We start from the raw sequence: 15095 nt of genomic DNA on the forward strand, positions 1-15095 counted from the left end.
TGGTGCTGGGTCTTGCCATGAGGCAGCTGGCTAGACTTAGTGACCTCTTGAGGTTTCTTCCAGGTCTAGTATTCTGTCATTCTGTGAATCTAAGGGTGGATTGCTGGAGAACTGTGAGGCTACTAAAGCCAAGGGTAAGACAGGTACAAGTTCCCTTTCCCTCAGTTGGGATTAACTCTTCACATGGAAACAGCTGTCCATGCTGGCTCAGCAGAGGATGTTCTGCCCCATGCTGGGGTATAGTGTGCGACTCACCCACTACCTATAAGATGGCGGAAAAGCTGTTGCTGAAGTTGATGCTTATGGAAGGCACTCTACTCCACATGGTATCAGCTCCATGTTGAAAAAAAGCCAAGGATTTCAAAAAGACAAGGACATATACAAGTCAAGCAAATATAGCACCAATCACAAGATCTGCAGGTAAAACCTTCGCTGGGCCAAATACTTCTCTGAGTTGCATGTGAGTAACTCCATTACAACCAGTTCGTTACTCTGGATTTATGCCAGCATGCCTCACGGCACGCTATGGTTTCCAAATCTTCCCTGCAGGATGAATGCTGCAGTAGCAAGCTGCTCATAAAAAGGATACAATATAAATGGTATTGAAGCCTAACACAGAACAAACATCAATGAGATATTAGACTTTTTTTATCAATGGCCTTTCCAAAGATTTATATCTGTTTATCAATGCATTTGCTAAATGAAACACACCAGATCTTTACTGGAGCCATAACAAAAGTAGCAAATCAGCATTCAGACAGTATTAGTGACATTCAACATGACAAACTGCATAGGAAGCTGGTTGTCAAACCTCTGTGATAATGAAAATGACTCTGTTCATATTACAAAGATATTACTTATCTCTCTTGTGGTTTGAAATGCTGTAAAATCCTTTATATATTTCATATTTACATTATAGGCATCAGCATACCAGTTAAGTGAATGACATTTTGTTTCTGCTCTTCTTGTCAGAATATGTCCATTTTTCCCTAAAAGAAGCAAACAAAAACGTGTGATTGTAACACCATTCTTTAAAGTAACGGAATCACAGCCAAACAAGTGTTAAGTATATTTTAGGCATTCTGAAGCCCATGGTAATAAATTGAAGGTGTTTACTCTGGTGCCGACATGGAAGGCTTCAGATAATTAACTTCAGTGGAGGCACAATCTCTCCAGCACTCCAACGCTGAAAATAATTCCCGTTTTATTCCAAAGTAACCATCGTAAAGAAAAAAAGCACATGCAGTATTTTAAAGTAAGGTTAAGAAAAGCCAACAAAGCCTTAGCTTTTGCTTATTTAAATACCTTTTGGGGTTAGAATGCTGGCAGAATTATAAGGCAACCTGCCTAAGTGGCATAGCTACAGAATTGCTACTCTATTATTCTCCCTGCCCCTCATGCAAGAAGAAGTTGACCTGGCAGAACCTGCCATGAGCCCATGGAAGGAGACAGCTATGCTTTCTTCTGCTTATTGGCTCCACACAGCCCATAGTGCATCTGGACCCTGCCTCAGTTCAGTAGCTGGTTCATGGTCAGGAGCAGGTAGAACCAGGGAACATTCTCCATAGCATTTTCCTGGTGCAAAACTTGAGGAAGTCCTACGGGTACATCTACACTGCAATGAGACCCCTCATCTGGCAGTGCTGGCTTAAGCTAAGGGGCCGTTTCGTTGCTGTCATAGACTTCCAGCCTCGGGCTGGACACCAGGCTCTGGACCCTGCATGTTGAGCTCAACTCAACTGAAATGGACCAGCCATGGAATTTTAATTACCATGTAGACATGCCCTTCAGGGGAGTTTATGCTTCTCCAAGCAGTCAGGATGCAACTCTTTCACCACCAGCAGGAATGAGGAGTAGAGATGGGTGAACAGCAACAACAACAAACAACTAATATTTGTGGGTGTTTTGAGTACCTTTGCAAATATCCACCTACTTTTTACCTGGCTTTATAAGCTGTTACACATTTGGGCTGGTCAAAATTTTCCCATTAAAGTACAGTTTTGGAAGGAAAAATAGGTGTTTTATAAAAATGCAAATACAGAGGGAAAGTGTTTGCTAGCCTCAACATGCTTCTATGGACGTTTTAAGTTTTACAGCACTTTATTATTTTTGTTCCTTTTACACCCAAACATTTCATCGCCCACCTGGCTACGAATAAGTTGTTTAAACAAATGTGTTGCAATGGTAGAAACATTTTCTGTGTGTCTGAAAACTGTAGGTGCTGGGGGTACTTAATTTTTTTTAAAGGGAGTACTTTATAAAAAAAGGTTGAGAAACACTGCACTGGCCCATAGTGCCTCAGGTTAAGTGATTTGACTCAAGGTCTCAAGTGCATCAGTGGCAGATTTAGCCTGAGAAAAGAAACCTGTTGGGTCAATCTTTGGGCTTTACCCATCGATAGCAATGCCTTTGTTAATAGTATGCCAGTGGTTGTTCTGCAAAAGCCTTATGAAATCAGCTGTTTCTTTTGAACCATGTTTCAAGCGATGGTTGTTCAAAGTCAGAATGCAAATCCTGTTTATGTCCTTTTGGATCATGACCACTTCCTGTACTTCTGATGTTTGTTTCCAAAGCCCCAAAGAGCATGTCCATCGAATCATAAAGTAAGAGCTGGATCGTGGGGCAGAAGGAGGGGAGGGGCACTATACTGCTCTGCACTTTGCCAGCCTGCAGCTGTGACCTCCCTGTTTTCTTTTAACATTTGTTAAGGAATGAAGCAGTAAATCACCAACAATAACAGGAGGATCAATATCCGCCTCTGCCTCTTTTGTGAGATCTGGAACATGGCCTGGATCTGTCAGACTGAATTAGAGAGACTGTGGGTGTCAGTGAGGGCTTAAACAAATAGACCTGCCATGCTGCTCATTGATAAAAGGCTTAGATCCGTGCCATTGCCGTCATTATTACCCCCCAACAGGCGCAGATGGGAATGCTAACCTTTCAGAGAAAAGGCACGTTGCCTAGCAGTGGACGTATTTACTTGCACTTTGCATGTGAGTGCACTAATCTCAGTAAAAAATGGGTAAAATGGTTTGAAAAGTACAGGGCTACACCTCATTACTGGGCTAATGGAAATGAAATCAAATGGCTGCATCGGAATGGAGGATTATACAGTAATGCAAGAAACATCGTCCCAGAGCAGGGCCACCCATACGCTGCACTCCCGGGGCCGGCGTCGCTCCTGTGCCGCGTGCCCAGGAGCGGGGATACTCCTGCACCGTGTGCCGGGGCTGGCACAGCCCATACACTGCACACCCAGGGGCCGGTGCCACCCATACGCTGCGCGCCCAGGGGCCGGCACCACCCATACGCTGGCACAGCCCTTGCGCCATGCACCCAGGGGTGGGGCTGGCCCCGATAACTCGGCAGGTGCACAGGAATGGCCCGGTGGGCACCGCGGCACCTGGTGGGCGCCCGCGAGCACCACGTTGGGGACCACTGGCCTAGACAATTGTGAAAGGCTGTCCCACTAGGAAAACCCCTTTCAGCCTCCAGGTGGAAATAGTTGATGGCTGGACACCCAAAGATTAAAAGAGAGCCCTTCTATCAGGCTACGTGTACACTAATAGGTTTTGCACAAAAACCTGAGGAGCATCCACACCTGAAATGAGTTCTTGCGCAATTAAATGGGCAGTTAAATGGCAGAACAGAGGGCTTTTTCCGCAGTAGGTAAACCTCCTTTTCTGAGGCATAACTGCTTTTAGTGCTACAGCTATTGTGCAAGAAGGCAAGTGTGGATGCTCCAAAGGGGTTTTTGCACAACAATTGGCCTCCAGGAGAAAAAAAATGGTGGCCACTGGGCCATTCCGGCCACCTCAATCAGAACTCTAAAGTTCCTTGTCTGCTGGTACCCTTTAAAGCTGCAGGCACCCTGCACAATCCTTGTGGCTGCAAGTTTGCAGGAAGCAGGAGTGTTCATCATGCCACTCTGCTGCAGCCACAAATGGCTTCATGGCAAGCTCCCCTAGACCCCCAGGTCCTTCCACGAACCAGCCACGGGGTCACAAGACCCCTCGAGGGGGACCAAGAGGCATGCCCCCACCTGGAGCATGCCAGAAATAAAAACCCTCCTCTAATTGTGGGGCGAGGACTCCCCCCTGCATGATCCCAGGGCCAAGTGCCACAATGCCATAATCTACTCCCGCATGGCCGTATCCCTAGTGGAGCGAGGTCACCCTGCCCAGACCATGGAGCAAGTCCGGGCTAAGATGAAGGAGCTCAGTCAGGGATACATGAAGGCCAGGGAGTGGAGGGGGCATGCAGGGGCAGGACCCCAAACTTGCCCCTACTACCAGGAGCTTGACCATACCCTTGTGTGGGGGGGACCCTTTTCCCCCTCCATTGTAGTGGACTCCGGGCTGGAGCAGCCCATCCTCCAGTGCCTGGAGCCTGTCCCTGAGCTGGAGGAGATGGTGGGGCAGGTCCAGCTGCTGACGGAGAAGGAGGAGGAGGACCACAATGACCAGGACATTGGCACCGTCAGCTTGTCCCAGGAGCCAGTCCCTGCAGGACTGGATGTCTCTCAGGCCTCCGAAGAGGCTTGGGAGGGAACCTCAGGTACATTGGCACACACATGCACACAGGGCAAGGGACATGGGTGCACAGAGGGCGGGGGGCCCACTGTCGCTCCGGCTGGTAGGCCAGCACATGCTGCTGCAGTCTGGGCACGTGCACCCATGTGCAGCGGAGAGTGTGGCACACAGCCACAGCAGCCAGCCCCTCTACATGCCTCATACCTGGCTACACGAGTCTTGCCCCCCAGGTGGGAAGGGGGAAGCACAGCCAGCTGCAAGGCTACTCGCAAGGGTGCGGGCACCACCCCACACACGCCCTAGAGTGCAGCACACAGCACCTGGGCATGCCTGCATGTGAGAGGCAGCAGCCACTCCCACCTGACAGCCCAGCAGCTGCAGGTGTGTGTGCAGACCTCAGGGAGGGCCAGGCTGCTAACAGCTCCTCTGCCACCCATGAGGGGATCCACTGTGGCCATACACTTCCCTTGCAAGCCTGGCCGTGGTGTGTATGTGTGCACGTGGGGGCAGAGGGTGGCTGGGTGGAGGGCAGCACACCTCTGGCCACCTTGGGGCCCGTGACACAGGGCATGCTGTGCAAGCCACATATGGCCTTGTACCTGCCGCTCACACAGGAGGCCCCAGCCTCAGGGCATAGGTGCACAGGGTGGACTGACAGCCCCCCCTCTTGTGTCTTCTCCACAGCTGGAGCAACTGGGATGGAGGGCCCAGCCACATCACCTCCAGAGACGCCACCACGCAGAGTCCAGACAAGCTGCAGACAAGCCAGGCTGGGGAAGGAAGTGACGCGCGACATACACGCCACCCTGTTGCACTGGCTGAATCCCAACCTGGAGTGGCAGCAGCAGGCATGGAGTGACCTCATGGCACACTGCGACACCTTGGTCGATACCCTGTCCTGCCAGAGGGACCAGGCGCCTGCTGCCGCTGCTCCTGCCTCCTCCTATCCCCATGGCTCACCCATCTGCCCACCCTGCCATTCCTTTCCTCCCTCCTCAGGCCATGCCTCTATTCCTTCCCTTCCCCATGGCTGTGGCTCCTCCCCCAGTCATGCCTATGGCCCCTCCTATAGCTGGCAGAACTGCAGTGACTTACTTGCACTGTACCAGTTTTGAATCTTTAACTTACTATCCGTACACCATTTGGGTTATATTGCTGCAGTGCAAAGTGGTAGATGATATAGTAGATTGGTGCGGAGCTAGTCTACAGAAACTAAGCCACTCCGCACTGGACAGGGAAAGATGGAAGGAAACAGTTAGGGAGGCATTGGACACTAACGGGCATTAAGCCTATGGCTGCTGTTGTTGTTGTTGTTGTTGTTGATGATGATGATGATGATGATGATGATGATGAAGAAAGGAGTTGGGGTGGAAGGACAGAGGGAGCTTCTGCAAATATGATGGGACATCAGTGTATGTCTGCCCAAAAGCAGAACTAGACTCACATAGTAGTTACTCCTATGAATGATGGGGCTGCCACAGCAGGACCTATAGGCTGTGTCTACGCTACAAAGAAAAGTCGGAAAAAGATTCACAATTTGCATACTGCAATTTGCGTATCTTTTTCTGCTTCTCTTTTGAAAGAGGCCTTTCTGAAATTTGGCGCATCTACACAGCATCAGATTTCGGAAATACCTCCTCTTTCAGCACCTCTCTTCTTCCTCATACAACAAGGTTTACAGGGATGGTGAAAGAACGCGTCCGCTTTTCCAAAAAAAATTCACAGAAAAGCGGACACATTCCTTGGAGCTGCAGTGTAGACGTAGCCAAAGGACACATACCCTTGAGAAGCTGAGCAGAACGTTATTGAAGTAAGATGGGAACAATCAGATATAATAAATTCTCTTGCTGACTAACTCCCCCAGACATAGCTTTCCTCAGCCTTGATTTACTCCCAGTCCCCATTGGATTGTACTTCTCCGACTGTCCCACAGTCTAAGAAATGGGGCGTAGTCTCTCTAGGAATGTTGAAAGGTACAATGGGCACCTCACATCTTTCCAGCCCTGCACCTCACTCCTTCTTCTCCTTCCTGGCTCGGCTTTCATGCACCTTCCACTTTTTTAGGATCCTAAAGCCTATTCATCCTTCTTCCCAGAGGAGTACTGCTGGCCTGCCAGGCTAGGAACCACCATGAAGAACTCTTTCACTGGCCTCATTTGGGACTATACCTCCCATTTCCACTTTTCTTTTGAACAAAACACTCCCACGTAATATTATTTTAAACATGCTTTTAGGATAGGAGGATCACACCCCCTATGTAGAAACACCAGCGCTGAAAAAAATGTTACCCCATTCTTCCACCACCCTGCTATGCAACCATTAACCCTACAAGCGGATTAGAAACTTGTGAGCGAGATAAAATACTTTCTTCAGTCTACATAAGTTTTGCAGCCTTTTTATAGTGATCATATTTCTCTTCGTTCTTGTGCTCTATGGTAAACTTAAGAACATGCACCTGGCCTAGGTCATTATTTTATACATCTTTGTCATACCCCTGTGTAGGGCAGTCCTTAGGATTTATAGGATCCTGCGCAGTACTCTTACACTGGGTCCCCTATGCCTGAAGGCAGCTGAGGGGGCCCAGTTTTTTAGAGATGTGATTTTATAATCTTCAGCAAGACACTAATGAAATAGTCCTAAAGCAAATTTTAAACCAAGGTCCTCCAGACTAACACAGTAAATTCAGAAACTGACAGTATTTACCTGGGGTTGGCAAATGCCTGTTAAATGGCTTCATTACCACTTGATTGGCTCTTTCACAGGTTCAGTGCTCTGCTAATAGATCTGGCAGACTTTATTGCTTTTAAGTTAACTAGAGCCTCTCAGGAGGAAGCCAAGCCACAGAAAAGGGATAAAAAGAGGCACTGGGTAGACATTAAGAGCCAGCGATGCCCCGGTTTTTCAGGTGCCCTTTGCAACTGCATATTCTGCACATAGATATGGATGACACTGAAATATAACAGAGCAGCGGCACTGCAGTGAAGAGGAGTTGATTGCAATAGACACATAACTATTACTGAATATGGTTATGATGGAGCGTAGTTTCAGTTGAGTGAGAAATATCTATAAGCCCTTGTTCCAGATGATAAATACAAAGCAATGATTTTGCTAGCAGGTAAAATGCCTGATTATTACTCTAAAAAAGACAGAGATTAATGTGGAAAATAAGAAAAAAAGAAGAATACCCTCTCCTTTCAAGATTTATCCACTTCTACACTCAAACCTTTTTAAGATTTATCCACTTCTACACTCAAACCTTTTTAAAAGTTTTTTTCCTATTTCCAGTTACCATCTGGGGCTGGCAGTGGAGTACCCTGAGAAAGGCTATGCTTGCAGTATTCAGAGTTTTGATCGGAAATAATAGTGACAGAAAACTTAAAACCTTGATCTTGCAAAATATAATACCCAGGCCATTTTGGCAGACTCGGGAGATCTGAATTGTTTGGGGAACTCTCTGAACTTTTGGATGGCTAAACCAAACCTAAATCTAGCCTAATTCAGTTCCTACTCAAGTCAACTGGCATTTTTCCATTCACATCAGTGGGACTTGGATCGGGACCATATAGAGGCTAAAATGCTTGAATAGGTCTGTTCTATTTTGCCTTAGTGGGAGCACCATCCAATATGTGGCTGCACTAATTCCGAGTGAACAGCTTGCAGGGATGTGTGTCCAATGAGAAGTAGACAGTCCATATGCTTTTAGATTTACCTAGGATAAAATAGGAGAGCTCCCACAAAGCAAAGGGCACTTGGAAACACTGTTCTGGGATCCGAATTCCAAAGAAAGCTTTGCAAATTATGTGCATCGATTAGATCTCACGTCTCTTATATAGGCTCTCACCAATCCTAGCCAAACTCCCTTGGGTTATACCCTCAGCAACACCCACTGATACCAAATGAATATCTGGCTCTTAACCTTTTGAAACAGAACCAAAAAAAATCCAAATTTTGTTTAGAAGACATGATATTTTCTTTTGACTTTTGGAAACATTTTTGGATGTTCCCTGAGCTGTCTGGAACCCTGGAATCCATCCAGGCAGGGACATAAGCATTTGGGGAGCTTGGGAGCCAGGGATCTTGTTTATTGAGAAGTCAGGGGTTAGGGAATACTGGAGTCCTAGCTTCAGTATAATCCAGGGGTAGGCAGCAATTTTGATGGGGGCGCCACTCCAAGTTTTTTCTATGGAGTGGATGCAGGATCTGGGATGGAGCTTAGGTGCAGAAGGGAGCTCGGGGTAGAGGACTGGGGTGCAGGAGAAGGTGTGGCATTTGAGAAGGTGCTGGTGTCAAGGAGGGGGTTGAGATCTGGGAGTGGGTATGGGTGCAGGAGAGGATTCTGGCCTGGGGAAGAGGTGTAGGAGAGGGTACAGGGTCTGGGTGGGAGTTGTGACTTGTGGGTGTGGGGTGCAGAGGGCTTGGGTGGTGACCTTGGTCAGGAAGGAATGGTGACCTGAGACAGGGAATTGTGGGGCAGGATATTGTAGGGTGCCAAATGTAGGCTCTGGATAAGAGGCACTTACCTAGGCAGCTTCTGGCCAGCAGCCTCAGGCAAGATCCATATCTGCTGCAGCCTCAGGCCACTCAAAGCGGGGTTGCTCCATGTACCTCTCTGTGCCAGACACTGCGGGGAGGGGAGAGGGAAAGACTTTGCTCGTTACTTCCACCCTCAGCACAATCACTACAGCCCTCACTGGCTGGAACACACTGTTCTCCCCTTCCTCTCCCGGCATAGAACCATAGACCATTAGAACTGGAAGGGACCTTGAGAGGTCATCTAGTCCTGTCCTCTGCCCTCACAGCAGGAGTCCCCTGCCCTCACAGCATGTGAAGGAGAGAGACATACAGAGCAGCCAGCCAGCTTTGAGTGGCCTGGGGATGCAGTAGGCAGGTAGCCTGCCTCAGGGGGCTGGTAGGGCAGACCATGTGCTGGAACCAAAGACTTGGCAGGCCTTATCTAGCCCACAGACCATATCTTGCCTACCCCGGTAAAGTCCACCTGGTGAGCTGATGGGAATCAGCAGATTCTGGAAGCCAAGGAATATGGGCTGCCAAACATCTGAGAGCCTGGGTAACTGGCAGCCAGCACTCTCCAGCAGCCTCCCCTCCGCCCCCAGCATGCGAGCAAGCAATAAACCAGGCAGGGATTGGACTCCTGTGTGGTTTCTCTTACAATTTCATCGAAAGAAGCACTGGCCCCTGGAAAATAGTTCAATTTCGACAAATTGGCTTTTTCCAAAGGGAAAAAAGGTCATTTGGAATGTTTCTGACAAGCTCCACTTTTCAGATTTGTGCACTGCTCCGTTAACTGATGAAACATCCTGCTTAGTCACATGAGATGCTACAAGCTCTCTACTGAGAGCAGGAGAAAGGACATTAATTGTAAGAAGCGACTCATTTGGCTATATCACTGCCTTGCCATTCACATGCCAACGTCTTATCCAGGATTACCTCAGTGGAGATGTGGAGGCACGTAGATAGATTTTCAGCCTGCTGGTTCAATAAGGTTATCTTCTGAAGCAGAATACACTTAATTTTCTTTTCATTTCCCTTCATTACTGAAAGTAATAGGCACACTTGGCTCGGGTAAATGGGATACATCACACCAATCATGCACTTGCCCAGCGGGAGTGCAAACAGCATTATTCCTCTTGCCAGCCACTGCATGGAATGGATACAAGCCAGTTTCCAAAAAGATGCGACTCTCATTCTTTTGACTGGATGGAAAAGCACAGAAACTACAGACACAATGAACTGGAAGGAGGTTGCCAGGAGAACGAAGCAACTCCAAATCAAAGATAACGGAATATAGTGCTCAGACTTGCTCATGAGGTGAGAGGACCCTACTACACACAACAGCACACAAACAACACACCTTATCGATGTTCACTTCCTTTTGAAATATTCAGTTAATATAGTTTCTACAGGAAAGATGCCCACGTTTTAGAATGCAAAGTTTTATAAGACTGTGAAGTTTTGTGCAGTGATCATAAAGGTGTATTTATGAACCAGGCATTTGTTCTATAGTTGTATCTCATATGGCATTTATATAGCAAAAGTCAATGATTCATTAGGTACCAAGCTCTGAATAATTCACACTCCAATGTCTATTTGAATCTGCACATCAGGTATGTTCCTAACTGTCAGGGTAGTCAAACACTGGAATAAATTGCCCAGGGAGGTTGTGGAATCTCCATCTGTGGAGATATTTAAGAGTAGGTTAGATAAATGTCTATCAGGGATGGTCTAGACAGTATTTGGTCCTGCCATGAGGGCAGGGGACTGGACTCGATGACCTCTCGAGGTCCCTTCCAGTCCTAGTATTCTATGATTCTATGTTGATAAACAGAGTGATCATACCAAATGTTGGAAAGCCATATGGATAGCTGGGATTCATTGAGGCCATGCTATTGCAGTGCTCCTCTACACGTTATCTAGTACAAAGGGGAGAAGTAGAGAGAGAAAAACTGAACTGCTTTTCAACCAATATGGATCTTTTAAGTCAAGCAACTGCCATGTAATATATTCTGGAAAGCCATTAAGGTTTGTGGGATAGGGCATTGGCCTTCAGCTTGGCCTGCATTCTGTCCTTGACCATACTGCTGAACTTTGGAGTGAGCTTATGGAAGTCATTTCATTGCTCTGTGACACCGTGTTCCCTTCCAACCTGTGTCCAGCTGGTCTGTTTAGACAGCAAACCCTTGAGGCCAAGCAATATCTTTTATTATGTGTACATACAATTTTTAGCAGAATGGGAAGGGGGTGGCTGATTTCACTGTAGGATTTTAGGTGCTACCATGATACATATAAATAATTAATATTTAACAGACTGACAGCCACTGAACAGCCGCAGTACAGATAACCATAACTAGTGAGGAAGTACTAGTGGTGTGTTGTCAGTATTAACTAGACAGAGTTGTTTGTCTGTGGTTGGTAGGTGAAGGGAACTGATTGCCCAAAGCCCCTTTCCATGAATTGTATTACATTACCTTTCTCCACAATGATCTCAGAGCTTCATCCAAATGAGCTTAATACTTTCCCTTCCAAGCCAAGATCAGATGCTGTAACCTCCAGTACAAAAACCTGTGGATAATTTAGAATAGCATCAGACAAGCAAGAGAAGTAGCATGGTCTACTACAGTTTCTTTATTTTTACATGTCATTTGGCCATGTGTCTTTCTTATCCTTCGATATATTTCCATGCTTCAGTAAACTCCACTCCAATTCATCTGGGTTTTATCCATGAGAATCCATTTATCCATGCCCTAATAAATCCATTAGTGTAGACCAGACTAACGGAGAAAGTTGACTTAAGAGACAACTCCAACTATGTTAATTATGTAGCTGGAGTCGAAGTATCTTAAATTGTGTTTTGGTGCCATTCACACAGGAGAAGGTTGATGGGAGCACACACTCCTATCAACTTCCTTTGCTCCTTGTGAGGAGCAGGACTATTGGCACCAACAATATTGGCGGCCTTTCAGTTCAGATGAGTGTTTCTTCACTAGAGCCACTCATTCAAACCCCAGAAGATGGACTGCAGAAGCTTCAAACTTCTCTGTAGTGTAGACAAGCCATAGCACTCCTTGTAATTCAATCATGGCGATGGGAGACTTGCATCCCATGTCAGATGCAGAGTTCTCCAGTGATAGGAGTGATTGTGTCATCTACTGGCAGTGAACGAAAGTCGTTGCGGAAAAGATGTCTTGGTGGAAGCACTGGACAAAGCAGCACCAGACATTGTATAGTACCTCACTAACTCACTTTTATGGACAAACTAAAAGATCATACAGAATTCTATTCAGGACTATGTAGTACTTTAAAGACTATCATAGTCCTGTATTTTGTTTCAGCTACACCAGACTAACACGGCTACATTTCTATCACTATAGAATTCTATGAGTGAGAGATTCCTGTATAAGGGACTTTGGACAACTTTCTCCCCGGTAGTTCTGTTTCAAGTGATGTTTGCCATTGATGAATCTAAACGCCATTACTTGATATTAGTCTGTGGGCTGGAAAATGAACTCAGGGCCTGGTTCACCTCTACATTGCTTCAGAGAAGCTCAATTGGTGGATTTATATTAGCATAGGATTGGGCTAATGCTGTGAGCAGTCAGACCCACAGGCTCTATGTGTTAACTTGTGGAGCTCCATTTCCCCTTACGTCTCTTTTAAAAAAAAGTCTGAACACATGATTTACAAGTGTTTGTTGGTAGTAGCTTGTTGAGTGGGATGTCATTGCTTTTTCCACTGCCCTAAGTTACTTTAGCACATGGAAGTGACAGTAATTAATACTCGATCCATGTCTCTGTGCTGTTCACATACAAAGATTCTTTTGTTCTACTTCATTAACTTAAAACAAGTGACATTGCTGTCCATTCAGGGTAAGGAATTTCCATTCCCTGAAGATGGCAACCCAGAGCTCATTAGGTCTCACCAATTACTACAGAAGTCATAAAAAGATGACATCATAGGTGTCTTTCTTCTTTAGTTCTCTAGAACTTAGAAGACTTTGGAGAGTCACTGTACTCCAATTCATCTGATGAAGTGGGTTTTGCCCACAAATCTCATGATTCTATATATTTTGGTTAGTCTCCGAGGTGCCATTGGATTGCTCGTTGTTTTTAAAGTTCCAGTCTAACATGGCTACCCCGCTAAGATTCCAAAGCAACTGCTAAATGATAGATGAAGTAAATATCACTCACTACCTACTGTACAGGGAGGGAGCAAACTCTGGGCTTTGCAATCACTGCTATTTGCTGTATTATTTAATGCCGGGAAGATCTCACCAGGCAATCAGTGAGTGCCTTGGCCAACCAAAAATCAGAGACAAATAAAACTTTTAAGGACATATTTTTAACAATCCATTTGCTTTCTCAGTTTCTTTATGGCAGTCTTCAAATATGTTAAGGGCAATTATAAATAGGACAGGCCCTTGAAATATTTAACTCTGCAAACTTCCTGAGAACTACTGTTGGAGATAATCTTTTTTACTTGCTGTCCCAAATTGTTGTAAGTTTTCCCTTCTACATGTAAGGCCTGAGAGTTTTGCTGCCTACGCAACCTGCTCAACAACTATTGAAGTCAATGGAAAGATACTCATGCATATTGAAGTATATGGCCCTTTAAAGAGACCCAGTGGAAGGTAAAGAGATGTCTACACTGCAGAGGATTTTTTTGGAAAAATGGCTGTTTTCCCGAAAAAACTTCACTAATATCCATACTGCAATCATGTTCTTAAAAACACAAAAGAACAGAGGGGTTTTCCCGACACTGGTAAACCTCTTTCTATGAGGAAGAAGCCTTTTTCTGAAAGAGCTCTTTCTGAAAAAGGTGTATGTGGACAGGGAAGAGGGAGTTCTTTCAAAAGAAGAGGAAAGAGGAAAAAGCACAGGTGCCCTGGTGGCCACTCCATCCATAGTAATCACAGTTTACATGCGAGATAGTGTCCATTCAGTGTTGACGCTCGCTTTTGAAAAAGCAAGTCACTTTTTCAATGAGCTTTAGCAGTGTGGACACTCTTTTGGAAGAAGTTTTTTTCAGATGATCTTTTCTGGAAAAGCTTCTTCCAAAAGAAGCCTACAATCTACACATAACCTCATTGAGTACGAGCTTTGGGGTCCAAATGATTGCTGCAACCTTTGTCCTTTCTTGTCCTGATTCTCTTTGTTGTTTGTTACTCTGACTATGTCTTTCAATTTGTGTACTTATAGTAGGGCCTTCATCACCACAATAACAAGCATCATGAATAAAGTGAGTGTAATCTCTTCTAGTGATTTGTTCTGTAATGCTCCTAGCCCCGCTTTGGTGATTATACAAATGATAATCCATCTAGAAGAAAGGCGCTATATAAATGAGGCCATTATAATCACTTTTATAATACTGAGTGCAATACTGGGCACGGTGGCCTAAATACAGTTTAAAAGGTCCTTTATCATAGAGCATAAGAAGAATTCCTTCCCATCTTGTGTTCTTTTCTCTCCCTTATGCATCTATCTCCTTGTCTTTTTTAGCACAATCATACATTATGCTGTCATTTTTATGGCTCTTTGATACTATCACTCATAGGATGTGTGATGCTTAGTCATAAAATAGCTAAGAGAAAATTAGTACATCTGCCATTATTGGGAAGCCTTTATAATGTCAACATCTATTGGTTCAGCATTTCCTCTTGATTTCTCATGTATGGCATACCAAAATCCTAGGTTATTATGTGAAATGATCATTCTTAGAGGAACAGATTTTCATATTCAGCTTCTGTAATTATTTCAGGAGACTGTTGCTCTAATTATGTCCCTATTTGCCTACCTTCCCCTCCCCCCAAAGTGATAAGTGATGCTTCTAAGACAGAGATAGCATAGGAAGCATTGTGTAATGGGTAGAGCCATGGACTGGGAATCAGGACATTTATGCCCAATTCCCAGCTGTGTTATTGATTTCCTATATGGATACAATCCTGATTGAATCTGGAATCAAACAGAGGTATGTCAATGTGCCTTCAAAGAAGGCTTCAAAGGCCTTCAAAGAAGCCTTCAAGATAAAAGGGATGGGGATGGGAGGAGA

The 15095-nt window shown here is 45.5% G+C and overlaps 1 long non-coding RNA gene across 1 annotated transcript; it reads right to left on the minus strand.

The window, feature by feature from the left end:
- Positions 1-773: 773 nt before the first annotated feature.
- On the minus strand, positions 774-11841 carry LOC112546260 (uncharacterized). The gene is made up of 4 exons (XR_003089911.3): positions 11519-11841; positions 10890-10963; positions 9053-9153; positions 774-989 (listed from the first exon to the last, which is right to left on the minus strand). It is a non-coding gene; the product is annotated as an uncharacterized LOC112546260 (long non-coding RNA).
- Positions 11842-15095: the final 3254 nt, after the last annotated feature.

The sequence above is a fragment of the Pelodiscus sinensis genome, chromosome 10 (assembly GCF_052426305.1).
Source record: "Pelodiscus sinensis isolate ZL-2025 chromosome 10, ASM5242630v1, whole genome shotgun sequence".
NCBI lineage: Eukaryota > Metazoa > Chordata > Testudines > Trionychidae > Pelodiscus > Pelodiscus sinensis.